Raw genomic sequence first — 10244 nt, 5'->3', positions numbered from 1 at the left:
CACCAAACGCCGGACAGCGACAAGGGAAACCACAGCGTCGCGCAAGAAAGAGGAAGAAAAAGAAACCGGGGGGGGATTGAAGGCCTCCGTGCTGATTCAGGGCTCAGTCCAGAGCCTGACTGAGCCGCTGCCCACACGAGAGAGAGGAAAGGAGAAGTGGAGCAGAGAAAAGACTCCTGAAATAGAAAGAGAGCGAAAGAGAAGGGGAAAAAAAACGCTGATTAAAATCACGGGAAAGCACTCTGACATTTGGCTGAGTTTTCTTTTTTTTTTTTCTTTTCTTTACAATTGCCCTGTTTATGCGAATGGCAGGGCTTTGAGAGGAAGTCATCGTCCCCCCCCACCCCGAGGCCATACGCCTGTCCCAGGGCACCCACAAAGAGCGTAGGCGGGCGAAAGAAACACACCTCAGCTCCCTGCAGAACCAAGGCTGAGCACAGTAAACACATTTGGAATGTGTGTTAAACTCACCAGTGCTGGCGGAGAGGCCAGCCTGGGGGGCACAGAGGGGTGGGGGGGGTGGTAACGGGTGCAGCTCGCTGGTAAAGACGCCATCAACAGCAGCTGCAGAAACGGAGTGTGCCGTGACCTTTGATCTCTCCAAAGCGGTTTCAGTTCTGACCTCTCGCTCTGTTCACCGCCAGGATGAATGAGACGCACGTGCCCAACCGTGCAGATTTAGACATCTCGAAATACACGCGGGGACAGCCCAGGCTTGCAAGGCCGCGCTTTCGCAAACAGGTTGCTACAGTTTTCACCTTCAGCAGAACGCGGGAAACCCTGTACATCACACTAAGAGGCTAAGAGGCTCACCTTACAGACTGGTCCACACACTCAAACAGGCTGAATTCTCACTCTATTTTCTCTGAGTGCTGCTTTATTTTTGTTTGTTGTTTCAATGACGCCTTTGGGGCATTCTCTGTACTCGTAGCTGGTAGTTGGTACTTATTGTAATTAGTACATGTGCACCTAAGTGGATCTTCAAAGTCATTAAATAAGTATTTAAAAATGATTTCCAGGGAGAGTGTTCATTTCGAAATACAGTATAAGAACACAAAGAGTCAGTAGCTCTTAAAAGCCTGATTTATAATTACCTGTCATAGCCAACCAGACACTTTCCCTGGGATTTATTCTCTCGTACTGCTGTACAGATACCTTCTGAGCAAAACTTTCCCATAAATTAACAGCAAACCCTTTATCTTTTTTCCTCTTCTGTTTTTTTTTCCTGCCTTTCCAAGCCTTGACACTGAAAAACTGCCCGTTCATCGTTTTTTTATCATTAAAGCCTGTTTGTTTAAAACCAGCCCCGCCGTTTTGGTTCTGAGATTTCCTTGAGAATATGAGGAGCAGCACTCTGTCCCTGTGTATACGCAGCCCCATGGTTACGCGGCCCTGCTGTTAAGGTCACCAAGAGGCACGCCGTCCCTCCTGAGTCTCAACAAACCGACGTGGCAACGTCTCCTACGGCCGGCGCATTTGTAAAGCACACGTGATGCTCTCTAAATTGCATTTGGAGGCCCAGATATGATGTCACCCTCACCTCCTAAAGTCCCTCCAGGGCCAGGGGCTCCTTTTGCCCTCACAGTCTCTTGGTACCTGTGCAATCACCGCCAAAACACAGGTGTGCACACACCTCCCATCCCCCAGCGTCTGGGGGGGGACCTTGAATCCTCCTTTAAGAGGAAAGCCGGCAGAAGTGGGTCAGACTACCTGATAGGAGCCCTGCTTTGGGACTGCGTTGGAATGTGGGAAATTTAACACGCGTATCAGCTGCCAGCATGGCTTTCCTTTCTGCCTAATCAAACTCAGAGATAGCAGGTGCTGATAAGAATCTGACAAAAGTGCAGCCCTTCCAAATTTACAAATGTCGGCCAAACCAAAAGACTAAATCAATCAATTACCAGAACTCAAAAATCTGCGTGACAACAGCGTGGGTTCTAGAATCCCTCATGAGCGGTTTCATATCGTTTACGAACTGGGCCATTTTGATGTTTACGGCTGCCTAAGAGAAGATATCCTGTCCATTTAGATTACGCTGCTGTGATTTCCGGGCGTTAGACATCTAACCCCAAAGCTGATATCGTGCTCAAGAGCGTGGAGCCCGCGTTTGGCTGTTGACCAGGCTGGGCCAAGGACCTGTCATCGTATCCCCCAGCTGGACAGGAACTGAACAGAACCCCCCTGCCTCAACCCACCCCACCCCCACGACCCTCCGCTAACTAAAACAAAAATGCCCCCCCCCACAAGCCTGCATCCCCGGGGAGTAAACAGCAGCGAGTACTGATAGCGGAGAGGTGAGGGAGTCACCGTCGCGGGGGGGGTTCCCTTCCTCGGAGAGACAATGCCTGCCGATGTCCGCCGGGGCCGGGCGATGCCGCTGAGATCCCCGCGCCGGGCTGATCCGCTCACTTCCGCTGCAGCTGCATCCTCCTCGCACTCAGGAGGAAGTCACCTGTGCAGCCGGGCTCACGTGGCCGAAACGCCTGAGGATAGAGCCCGAGAGACTCCGAGAGTCATCGGTTCTCTCTCTCTCTCTCGCACTCTCTCACTCTCACTCCCACACCCACTCCCACTCACAGACACAAAATATGCGGCCTGGAATCACTCAAGGGCTGTAGAAAGCCGAGTTATGCTTGCAGTATTTCAGTGCATGTGGAACAGTCTGATATTTAAATATTCTATGGTTCCTAGAATTGAATATTCCGATAATCAAACCCTTGTTTTTTTCCACTAATTGTTTTTTTTTCCCGCTAAATGCTGTATGACACTGCAATTCTTTCTGTATGACTCAGCAGGAGTCTGGGGATCTGAATTCATGCACACTCTCAATTAGGAAGTGTTGTCCATGATTTATCTTATTCTATGGTTCAGAGACTCTCCTTCATGAGCACTAGTGACTGGTTTTCCCCACACCCACGTTGGAGGTCTGAGAGTAAAGAGTGTGTAGGGGCAGCACGGGAGCACACATCTTCTTCCTCCGTCTGATGCAGATTCATTACCAAGGGCCGGCAGTGGGCACCTGGGTCCGCCAACTCCCTCGAGGAGGGCTCATCTGAGGGGTTTAATTATATCCATAATAAGCTGCAAATTTTTCAAGAGCTGCTTTGCTGCCTTAATGATCTGCCAGGCAGCCCCGCCCTACATTGTCTGTCCACCGGGGGGGGGGGGGGGGGGGGCAAGAGCCCAAGGTCCTGCTGAGGTATCTGGCTGCACAGCGCCAAGGTACGGGACGAAGCCAGAACACTGCCTCCCCAAATATCAGGACGATCTGTCTCCGTTCCACAAACAAAGGCACACGAACACGTCCTGTGCTCTTTGGGGCGTGTTTTTTTTTTTTGTAAGTTTGTTGTTTTTTTAAATTGGATGACTCTGCTGGGTTGTATTTTCTAATACGTCCACTGATCAATTCAGCACTCATCCTCTTTGTGTTGTCTTAGGAACTGCCGGGCCCATTTCTGCCAAAGGATTAATGTTAGCACCAGAAAGATGCACATTATGTCTATGATTCATAAAAGGGTCAAAGGGCACAGTGTTCCAGAGTTCCCTTCATTACCCTGTCTCTTAAACGCTGTACCACTCAGACGAGATGGAGGCTTGTGCAGCCTGATATTTGGCGTGTATATCTTGGCTTTGTCCTGCTGCTTTTAACAACCAGAGTGAGTTATAGTGCATTAAGCTCGTAGCTCTGAGACACGGCGTAGCCCGACGCCTCACAGACAGGCATCTCCGTCAGAGAAACAGATCTGGCCGTAAATTCGAGCCAGCCCTTTTTTCACAATGAAGCAGAGAAAATGCTGAGTGATGTCTTTTTTTTTTGTTCTTCCCCTGAACCGTCCCTTTTTCTTCCATAAACGGGAAAGCGAATGTGGAAATGTGTTTTCACTTCAGCACACCAAATCCACCGCTGCCACAGGGCCCGCCGGACTCCCAAGATTCACGGGGAACCGGCCCAGCTCTGAGCACTTGGAACTGCGCAGAGGCTGCTCCTAAGATGGGTGGCTTTCTGAGAGGTGGAAAAGAACATGTGGCATTTAAAAAAAAGGGAGTAGAGCTTTCGCTGGCAGCAGACGAACCCAAGAGAAGTCAGTCTGAGAGGACGCCAAGGAAGAGGGAGATTTATGGGACCTTCGATTTAAGATGACAGCAAGACAATTAATTGAAGACAGAGGACAGAGCCACAAGTGTGTACTGAAAACACAAACACACACCCTCACGCAGGGGACACAAATAAAAAAAAAATTAGAGCAGCCAGGGCCATTTTGTATGTTAGTGTATGTGTATGCGTATGTGTGTGTGCGTGTGCGTGTGTGTGTGCGTGTGTGTGTGCGTGTGTTACTCAGTGCTTTGTTCTCTGAGGGAAGTGGGTCAGGGTTTTAGAGATAGCAGAGGTAGCATTACAGCCTGATCCTTAGCTCAGATCGCAGGGCCCCGACTCCTGCAGCCCAGCAGAGGAGAGGGAGGCCTCAGAGTGACAGGCACTGCTTTGGGACACACTCTGGGGAAAAAAAAAGGGCCGGCATTTTCCAGGACTGAGCCCTGAGAATTCCACAGAAAAAAAAAATCTGTTTCTCTCGTTTCTGCTTCCCTCCACTGCTTCCTGTGGACGGATCTGAAGAGAAAAATACGCCACTTCTGCAGCTACAACTGGGGCTAAAGAGAGTGGGTGAGGGGTCGGATCGTACCAGAGGAGCTCTCTTATTTAAAACTGAAAGCGCCCCATTCCTGGGCACTTCAGAAGATAGCAGCACTGTTGCCAAAATACTGCTGCAGTGAAAATAGGCAGGTAAAAATGCCCATAAATTCACACCCACAGTGAGATCTAGTTCAGCACCCAGCAAAGAACAAGATAACCAAACAGGACACGATCGATATGGAGCACAAGGACAAATCACATCCAGCGACCCTGTTATCAAAACTACTTCCTTCACCTCTGTCATTCACCCCCTGTCTGGCTAAACCACAGTCTCTCACCTGTCCATCTCATCATCTCTCATCATCTCTCTAAATCATCTCTCTCTTTTTCTCCCATGATCCTTTGCCTTTCCTCCTCAGAAGGTAAACCATTCAGCACAGCCGCTAGGCAGCAGCGTCTCCGTCTCTGCTTCTAAAGACCGAGACTCAGATTTGCCACCAGAGGAGCCTCTGATCTGACCAACGTGCTTAGAACAACAAAAGCATCCTCAGCGAAGGCCAGTGATCAGTGAATAGTGACAAAACGTCAGCGGAGTCTACTCAGTGGTCCAGTAGAGGCCGGTGTCATGCGATCCCTAGCCCTTCTGGCCTACCTATTGTTCCCCAAAAGAAAGGGAATCCGTGTCCTTCTTTTTTCCTTAGTAAAACTTATTTTGGTACTTCCTTAGTACCGGGGCCCTTTGACCTAAATTAGCTTTCCAGGTCAGATAGCAACAATGCTCTCAGAATATAACAGCGCCTCTTGACGGACGGACACACACACACACACACACACACACACACACCTTCAGCTTTTGTGCTTGCTGGGGTTACCTAACGATGATGCGACCCACAATCTTCAGCTGAAGGACGTCAAAAAAAAAAATCAAGGCCGAAAACCTGCGGTTACCCATGATCCTCTCCGTGCACTAACACATAGCGCCGGATCAAGTCCATCTTGTTTGCAACTGGCTGTAAAGAATGGGGGTTTTGCGCACACATTAATTTCAGCCTGCTTAAGAGCCCTGGATTACTGTGATGGGCTGAAACCATTAATACACCTCCGTACAGCAGTATTTTAACATCGTGCCGCATTACTTTATTGTCCTGCCCGACGGTAATAGGGCTTTAAGAGGCAATGTCTGCAACATGACATCATCCAGAAAATGGAATCAATCTAACTGCGTTCCCTTTCTCCGAGCACATCCGTAAGCGGCTAATTGAATCTCGCGGAAGACAGGGAGACAGAGGCCCTGCGTTATAGTGCTGGTGCCAGCACTGACCCCAGAACAGAGTGTGGTGACATACTGCCTCGCGCCCCCATGCGCCCCCACGCACACCCACACCTCCTAACAGCACCATGGAGCATCACCTCTTGATGCAGCAATACAACTGGCAAGACAACCAGTTTGCTTTGCCATGGTAACAGAGCCGAGGGGGAGTCGAGCAGCAAAAAAAAATGCATCCATAAGGATACAGACAACTTAACTCCTCAACAGCCCAGTGACCCAGCTCTCAATATATCAATACAAACGACTTCCCTCCCCAACCCCGCACGCACAGACAGTCAGCAATCCACCTGTCTGTTTCAGGTCACTTGCGGAAGGTCACAGCGAGCCGGGTATGGACCCCAGACCCCACCAAATCACATGCGGGCATGGACTCAAGCGAAGCGGCCGGGTGATGGTTCAGGAATGCTGGTTAGCCAGGCCAGCACGGCTCTGGATTACGTAAGGAAACTCATGCAAATTCCACTCGGACAGGGCCGGGGGGGGGAGGCTGGGCCGTGAAGCTATGCGCCGTCTGCACAGTGAAGAGGGATTCCGGCGACTTCCATTCCTGCTCTGTTTCCAGGTTCCTTCAGGCATATAAGGTGTATGTCTACATTAAAGGAATGTTAATGAATAACATGAGTTCCATTTGCTTTTCCTCTCTCCTCATCAGACCCATCTGAATGCACATAATATTAATATCATTCAACAGACTCTCTTATCCACAACGACTTACAAAGGTGACAATTTCATCCATTAATACAGCTGGATATTTACTGAGGCAACTGTGGGTTAAGTACTTTGCCCAAGAGTACAACAGCAGTGCCCCGCGGGGAATTGAACCAGCAACCTTTCAGTGACAAGCCCTGACTACACCACACTGCAGCCAATTTCTATACTGCTGAACTGGTGGGGTGGTGTTCCATATACCTCAACCATTAAACCATGAATCCTCAGTGAGCCTAAAAAAGACTTGAGGGGACTAGGTCAGAGAACTCTCCTTAGAGGAGAGTGCTGGATTCTTTAGTAGCTGTAGTAGGAAAATACGACTTGGTCATTGGCAGACGGGACGGGTTCAGCACAGTCCAGGGCGTTTAAGCTTTCTCAGAATGCATCAAGCATCTGGGGCTTTGCCATCCCTGCACAGGACACCTGGAACGTTTCCACTTCACATTCTACAAGCATCGCCACGACGACAAGACATAGGTTGTATGTGGGCAGCAAGCTGATACCCCTGAAGCAAGTAGGAGGATTAGCCTTAATTAGCTAATTGGGTTAAGGGAGAAGGGATTAGATTTCAGGAGGAGAAGGCGCAGTTGGCGGGAGGAGAGAGGACGACGCCCTCCGCGCTCACTCGGCCCGCGAACAGACGCACAGGAAACGCATTGTGCTTAGTGGGCCGCCCCCTCTCGAATTCCTTTCGTTTATTTTTTTACAGAAATGTTATTCATTCCAAAAAATTGAAATGAAAAAGGCCAGTTTGTTCAGAAGGAGCGCTGAGTTGCTTTTTCAAGGGCCCAACAATCACTCACCATTCATACACTGCAGCTGGTTTTGTACCAGACCTGCGAGGGTAAAAAGAAAACGAAAAAGAAAACAGGGAATTTGCAACAATGGCGGATGATCATTGAAACCTAAGAGTGACTTGACTTTGATGTTTAGCAACAGATTTAATAAGAAAAATTATCCCGGCCAAATACCCGTTTTAAGCAGCCTTACATAACAAACCTACACACGCTCTGATGAGACCAACATTTGCACAAAAACACGGTGGTTAGATAATGTAACCAAATGACGGTCATCACAGGGGTATTCAAAATGAGAGCCTGCTGCTGAGGCGTATCAATCATTCTGTTTTCCTCATCTGAACCTGCAGTATCCTTACGTAAGACACAAACAGAGACAAACATTATGCATTCCATTTACTGTAATGCCTGCAGCTGATCTCTGGCCATCCAATACCTGCACCCGGGAGACAACGAAGAGCTTTCACTCCATGGAATCACACCAGGCCTGAAATCTGAAGACAACAAGCTGCAGCAGAGACATTGGCATTACGCTACTGCATGCCTGGTGCTTAGCTTTTCGGATTTTGCGTTTTGAGATCCATTTTACTGACGCAGTACCAAAAACACTGTATTTTATAGTGTCGTTTCATAAGAGCAGATTTTTCTACAAGTTTAGGGTGCATGCTGTGCAGCCCTGATTGCAAGGAAAGATGAACTGAACAATAAAACGTGGCCAGCACTTCATTTCAGACACAAGAACAAAATGGACTGACCGGTTTACGCAATGGGTCAGCAGTTTACAAGAGTGGAAGTCGGCCATGGAAAAACCATGTCAGTAGGCATTCTTCAAAAAAAAAAGAAAGAAAAAAATTTAGAAATAAATGCAGAAGGCTGAGTTTTTTCATCTCTAAATGTAGGTCAGGGAGGGTTCGTCCTGAACTGGCTGCTGGTGTCACGCTGCGGGCTGGGCTGGCCCCATGACAGGAGGGGAGTATCACTCACGAGGACCTATTTCTGGAGCCCGCAGCGCGCTGCCAATCAAACGGGAGCGTGCACGTGAACTCCAGCTGATATTTTTATATCTGCTTCAATTTGGCAAATTTATGACCTTAACACAGAGAGAGATAGAGGGAGAGAGAGGGAAAGAGGGGGGAGAGACTCTGTCGCCAGATATGACAATATGGGGATCCACTGCCAGCGCAATCCTTTCATTTAAAAAATGGGGTTTTCTGCAAATCGGCTGCGTGATCACCCACGCATCAGAATTCCATGAGGTCCAAAGGGGTGACAGTTGAAGTAACAGTGAGTAGGCTTGACAGTAAGCTGACCAACATACAAATGAGGTGATGACATCATTAATGGAAATGGCCTGGATGATCAATGGCCTGAGTGTTGAAGCCGCAGATGCAGAACGAAACGTCTCTCGTCACCCATGTGACTCATAATGGTTTGCCCGCATCATTCGTTAATGTAATAAATCGCTGTGACACAAAACCATAAAGGTATAATTCATTACATAGAAATGAAATGGTACAAGAAACCCCTTTCAGTGCTTCCCCACTGTTTGTGAGCTCCACTTAAGTTTAACCTCAGCCTAGCTTCCTTTTCGTGTCAGCTGTTCACCACATCCCTCCACCACCCTATCCCCCCTTATTTCTATGTATGACGATGTTTTTTTCATTTGGCAGATGCTTTTGTCCAAAGCAACTTACAAGTGAGGCAGAGTACAACACAAATAACAAATAACAACACAAACAGACTACAACACTACAATGGCTTGGTGAAAGTTCAACTTCCTTGAAAAAAAAACAACCGAAATTGGGAGCAAACAGCAAAACAGGTCATAGATTAAATAAATTATATAAAAAGAAACAGCCATTAAAGATGCATGTAGTCAGCAGACATAGCGTGACCCGTGCAGCCACATGCACGGTCACTTTGTGTGTTGTTGCTTCCAGAGTCCCAAAAATATCCCTCAAATTATTGTGGGCTGGGATCTGCCTGAGTCATCTCTACAGAGAGGCTGGATAAGCAGCCATTCACACACAATCCATCCTATCATTACAAACACTTACAGGGGACGCTACTATATACCTCCAACAAGAACACTGAGGTCACAACCAAAGCCCAGTGCGCCCCACCTCAACCCTCTACGGCAAACATGGCACACAGACATGGAGCACATGAAGATGATCACACTATTTACTTCATTGCTTAGCGGTCGCCCTTCCCCAAGGCAACTTGCATTGTTAATATTTTACACATAACCCATTCAAACTGGATATATGGAAGCAGTTCAGGTTAAGAACCTTCCTCAAGCACTGCCCCACCTACAAAATCTATCCTTTGGGCTACAGCCTAAACTCTTTCACCACTACACAATACTGAGAAGCTAATGTTTTGCTTGCAAAGAACACTATCAAGTACATATATCAAAACAACAACACTCGCAGCCTAGATGTGTTCTGTTTAAGATCTTCGATGGGTACACTTGGCATCCCTGCCCCGTGTTTCATCAGCAACCGATGACTTGCAATGTGCAATTATTATGTGGCAATGTAAACAAATGTCGATAATGTCCGTACATAAACCTAGTCTGCCCATTACTAAAACAAAACTATAATAGTGGGAGCCTTGCTCAACATAAATCGTTTGACAGTTTACGTATAAGCATACAAATATGCGGGTAGACAAAACATTAGCAGAGCTCGTGGGCAACGGTATGCGATTATCTCATGAAGTTCGTCGTAAAGCAGAGACCAACTAAATTTATATACTTAAACACATCACGCGT

The 10244-nt window shown here is 47.9% G+C and overlaps 1 protein-coding gene across 5 annotated transcripts in view; it reads right to left on the bottom strand.

Annotated features, from left to right (window-relative positions):
• Positions 1-10244, bottom strand: part of LOC118776031 (ral guanine nucleotide dissociation stimulator-like) — a 48215-nt gene that overhangs the window by 20121 nt on the left and 17850 nt on the right. The gene's annotated exons all lie outside the window — the stretch shown is intronic.

Source organism: Megalops cyprinoides, chromosome 4, assembly GCF_013368585.1.
Source record: "Megalops cyprinoides isolate fMegCyp1 chromosome 4, fMegCyp1.pri, whole genome shotgun sequence".
Taxonomy (NCBI): Eukaryota; Metazoa; Chordata; class Actinopteri; order Elopiformes; family Megalopidae; genus Megalops; species Megalops cyprinoides.
This window is presented reverse-complemented; position numbering and strand designations above follow the sequence as displayed.